At 35.7% G+C, this 5,462-nt stretch overlaps 1 pseudogene; it reads left to right on the forward strand.

Moving 5' to 3' along the window:
• Positions 1 to 2,441: 2,441 nt before the first annotated feature.
• LOC112210151 (U6 spliceosomal RNA) lies at positions 2,442 to 2,532 on the forward strand (annotated as a pseudogene).
• Positions 2,533 to 5,462: the final 2,930 nt, after the last annotated feature.

Below are 5,462 nucleotides of genomic sequence, written 5' to 3' on the forward strand. Positions count from 1 at the left end.
CTGCTAAATGGGGGATGACATAACGCAAAAGACCAGCTGAGCTCAACAACGTTTTGTTTGTTGTGATAGGGTTACTTGCTCGTAATTTGTGTTTTGATTATGTTAGTATTGGTTTAGATGTTTTTATAACTAATAATGCAATGGATGACAATAATAATAATGTAGTGACAATTAGCTCATTCTCTTCCTCTCAAGAAGATCAACAAGGCACTTTCACGCAACTTCTACTTTTCACTTCTTTCAGTCATATTGTAATGAATCACTTTAATCAAAACTTAGAAGGAAACAATAACATGAAGATTTGAAGGAACGGTTATAAAACAAATTGCTCAAAAATTCCGCTAGGAGCTTATGCATTTAACTTTTAACATGACTTTAAATAAGGCTGCTCACAATCCTTTACTTAAAACATTTTACATATAAGTGGTCATTTTATATATAGGTGGTCTTGATTTGTTCTTTTCTCATTTATTATCATTTAATATCATTATTATTATTTTTATTTATATTTATTCTTTCAAGACGTTTATTTAATCTCTACTTTTTTTTTCGTATTGTTTTTGTTTTGTGTACATCTCCTGTACTTTTTTAACTGTATATTTTACGTATTTAAAAAAAAAATTTTACTCTTTCCATTGTTACTTATTTTTTATTCTTCTCATTGTTTATTCAAGTTTATTTTATACTGATACTATTTTATGTTTTCCTTCCTTTTATTGATATGTAATTTCTTATCACTTTATTTTTACATAATATTTATCCTATTGTATCTTATTGTTGTAATATTCTCAGTTTTCTTTTTTTTGTATCTTTTTAACCCTGAGGAAGTCCTGCAAAGTGGGGGGAAACGTTGGACATTATATCTATAACATTTTACGTTTAACACATCATAATGCCCATAATAACTTGATTAAAGTTCAGCATTGATACAGATGTTACATTACATTTATATGAAATACAATAGTATGATTTAAATATAATAAATGAAAGGAATATGGTCCGGGTGCGGTCAAAAAAAAAAACTCAAATAGTAGAAATATACTATTTTAATGAGCCAACGTTTCGCCCCACGTTGCAGGGCTTCTTCAGGGCTATTTTGACGGCAGTCATTTTAGTTTCGACTGCCGTCAAAATAGCCCTGAAGAAGCCCTGCAACGTGGGGCGAAACGTTGGCTCATTAAAATAGTATATTTCTACTATTTGAGTTTTTTTTTTTTGTTTTTTTTTACCGCACCCGGACCATATTCCTTTCATCTTTACACACGGTCAATCAATAATCTTCCAGTAAATATAATAAAGATTGAAATAAATGGTAAAATAAAATACAATTCAAAGAGAAGGAGCAGAGTTAGGAATTTAATTAATATAAATTATGCATGTTAAAGTAGAAATCAAAAGAGGACTTGACAACTTTTTTTTCTGTATCTCTTATGAGAGTATAAGTCTCTGTTATGAGAGTATACAGAAGAGATATTTTTTTAAGGGTAAAAATGATGAGTGTATAGCTTTAGCAAAACTTCCTGGCTGTTAAACCAGTAAATGATTTGTTTTGATTTATTAAATTTGTACTCCATTTAAATTCCTCAAGGCAATAAATAAATTAATCAATTAAGCTTCATTTATTTTCCGACATGGAATCGAAAACAGAATAATTGAAATTAAAAAAAAAAAAATGTTGGGTATTTTGTTCATCGGTCCTTTGATGGGAAGCGTGGTTGCTGAATGAAACGAATTGCTTTTTTTTTTTTTTTTATCTTTTATAGAATGGAAAGGGGTACTCCTATTTTCCATTCTCCGACCAATTTTATATTTTAATTAAAACGTTGTTTTAAACCGTTTTAGGACAAAAATAAATAATATTAAAAAAAAAAAGGCAATGGAAGCTACAATGGTGGGAAATGGATTTATTAAAGACTTTCGTATGAAATGCCATCGCTTTGAGGGCTCAATGGGGGTTCATTCTGATAGTTTATTATTTCAAGGATGTATACAAAGTATTTTTATGTATCAGTTGTGTATCTGTATATATATGTTTGGACAATAATCGAGATAATAATAACAAAATGAATGATTATCCAAATTCCATAAAACATCTTGTATATATTACATTATATATGAAATGTTTCTTTGTTTTTTTCAAAGACCCTATATATGAAATAAAGTTTTGTGTTTAACAGTGTCTGTGTAGTGGGATTTTGTTTTTATCTAAAAACGTTGTTACATTTTAAAACATGAACGTAGTGAGTTAGTATTGGCTTTATTTGAATAAATCTGTGTGATATTTAATGGTATTGGGGCATACCACTTGTAGGAGTTCGCAGATTCAGACTTAGTTTTTAAGATCATTAAGTCTAAATCTGCGATTATTTACAATATTTACAGGTTGTTCAAGTGGCTATAATGCTGCCTGTTGCCTCTGCACTAGTGGAGGGGCTGGTTGCTTACTCCCTTCGGCGGTACATATACTAAAATTGGAACGATACAGAGAAGATTAGCATGAAATATGACATTTTTTTCATAACCCCTATTTATGAATTACATTTATGGTTTTTAGTATGAATATATATTCTGGTTCTGCACTGTTTCCTTCTTCTGTAGTGGGCTACATTTTAAGGAGTTTTTGACTTGTATTTTTGTTGTAGTGGGCGTTCTTCGAATTTTATAATGTGCTGGGGCACACATTAGTTTTGAAATTTAAACCAAACCTAAAAAAAAAAAACTTATTCCCTAAATTCGTGTGCTGGCACGTCGTTTCTGAGTTTTTATCAGGTTCGTTGACAACGCACCGGAGGGGGCGCTGGTGTAAGGGTCCTGAACAGTGGATTTCTTTGGTGCTGTAGAGAGTCGAAAAACTTTATGCGCCTGCGTTGGATGAACTCAGGCACAGTGGGTAGTTCGAAGAGCTCGTGTAGATGATCTGTCTTCATCTTCTTCAGCGATGTTGGCCGCACAATCTTCCGCAACACTGTATCCTGGAAGCGTTATAAATGGCGCTGTGTCCCTTCTCTGAGATGGGTGAAGAGTGGAGCACCTTATAGAAGTGCTGGTCTCAAAATTCTTTTATAAATTTGGAGTTTGAGCCTTAGTGAGAGTACTGGTGATGATAAAACGTGGTGTAACCGATATGATCTGAGACGGACTTGTTTGGTCTTCATGTAGCAATGACCTGACAGTGTCATGTGGCGATCCAATTTAATGCCCAGATAAATTATAGAGTTGGAAGGCCTTAGTACGGAGTTTGCCACTTGGAACGTGCGAGGTAGTCTGCTTTTCTTCCCTTTCTGAAGTGCAAACACCACGCAATCTGTTTTTGCCGGGTTTACCTGAATGTTGAGATGGTGTAGTTTTTTTTTACAGTCTCCTGGCATGTTTTCTCCGCCCCCTTGAGGGCATATTTGGCGCTGGCGCTGCTGCTATAAATGCGATGTCGTCTGCGAAAACGGAAATATGTGCAGATATTTCTAATTAATACCAGACACGAGATAAATAAATATAGTGGGAATATAATGGTGAATAATATATGACTATTATGGTAGGTGCACAACCAATAAATGATCGACGGACTGAAATGGACCAGCGTAACAGAGCCTTCTTCTCTCCGTCAAGAATACTAAAATCTGAAGCCAAGAGTGTACCATGCCATGATGCCATTTCTATACGGCTGCGAGTCCTGGGCTCATAACCTAGAAAGTGTGTACCATGTCATGATGCCATTTCATATACAGCTGCGAAACCTCGGCTCATAACCTAGAAAGTGTTTACCATGCCATGATGCCATTTCATATACGGCTGCGAGTCCTGGGCTCATAGCCTAGAAAGTGTGTACCATGCCATGATGCCATTTCATATGCGGCTGCGAAACATGGGCTTATAACCTAGAAAGAGTTTACTATGCCATGATGGCATTTCATATACGGCTGCGAGTCCTGGGCTTATAACCTAGAAAGTGTGTACCATGCCATGATGCCATTTCATATACGGCTGCGAAACCTCGGCTCATAACCTAGAAAGTGTGTACCATGCCATGATGGCATTTCATATACGGCTGCGAGTCCTGGGCTTATAACCTAGAAAGTGTGTACCATGCCATGATGCCATTTCATATACGGCTGCGAAACCTCGGCTCATAACCTAGAAAGTGTGTACCATGCCATGATGCCATTTCATATGCGGCTACGAGTCCTGGGCTTATAACCTAGAAAGTGTGTTCCATGCCATGTGCCATCTCATATACGGCTGTGAAACCTGGGCTCATAACCTAGAAAGTGGGTACCATACCATTATGCCATCTCATATACGGCTGCGAGTCCTGGGCTCATAACCTATAAAGTGTGTACCATGCCATGATGCCATTTCATATGCGGCTGCGAAAAATGGGCTTATAACCTAGAAAGAGTTTACTATGCCATGATGCCATTTCATATACGGCTGCGAAACTTGGGCTCATAACCTAGAAAGTATGTACCATGCCGTGATACCATCTCATAGACGGCTGCGAGACCTGGGCTCATAACTTAGAAAGCAGAATCGGAGATATCTGAACGGAAAGACCTCCTTACAATTACAAGTTCGATATGAGATCAGAACCTTAACAGAGAAGAACTTACAATGAACTGCTTGCAGAAACTGGTCAATCAATATCTCATGATTAGAAGGCGTTCAAGATGGGCAGGCAGGGTGGCTCGAAGCAATCCATCAGGACTCCTCTACACAACAATAAATGCCACTATAGTTGGCAAGAGACCAAAAACCATATGAATAAACAAAATCAACAAAGATGTAAAAGAGCTGCATACTGCAAACTGGAAAGCAGTAGCTCAAGACATGCAGGCTGGTTTAGATGGCCAAAGATCTACAAGGTCTATAAAGCCAACTGAAAATATAAAAATGCTATTATATAATATATTATATGCTTTTATATAGTTATAAAATTAATTAATTATAATTATAAGTGTTGATAGCGTAATACTGTAAAATAGGACCTTACTGACAACTGCGTGGAAGATTATTTTGTCCGTTACACGGAGGTTATTATAAAAATAACACAGTAATGAACTAATAGAATTATTTATTTAGAGAGCAAGAAGCTTTGATGTAAGATCTTAAATCTGGGACAGATTTTTTTTAAAATATCTTTATTGAAATTTACAACTGTATATTATTTAATACATCTAGTTAATTTTATGTTAGATTTATAATGGTATGAAATAGACTTGTAGAGGGACTACCCGTTGGTAGCAATCTAATTACATACCTACATTAGAACGTCTCGAGGCCTTCTTCTTTTCAGGCGCCTCGCAGGATTGTCTGGAATGGAAGAGGATGCAAGGTTAGAAACTAGTGGGTTTGAGTGGTTAGAGAGTTTTTAATGGAAGGAGTGATATCTGGTTCGGGCTAGATCGGTTACATAGGGAACATTAAGGTCTTTATGTATGATTTTATTTGTGATAAAGTAAGGAGCA

The sequence above is a fragment of the Halyomorpha halys genome, unplaced genomic scaffold (genome assembly GCF_000696795.3).
Source record: "Halyomorpha halys isolate HHAL.00 unplaced genomic scaffold, Hhal_1.1 Scaffold1011.1, whole genome shotgun sequence".
NCBI classification, from domain to species: domain Eukaryota; kingdom Metazoa; phylum Arthropoda; class Insecta; order Hemiptera; family Pentatomidae; genus Halyomorpha; species Halyomorpha halys.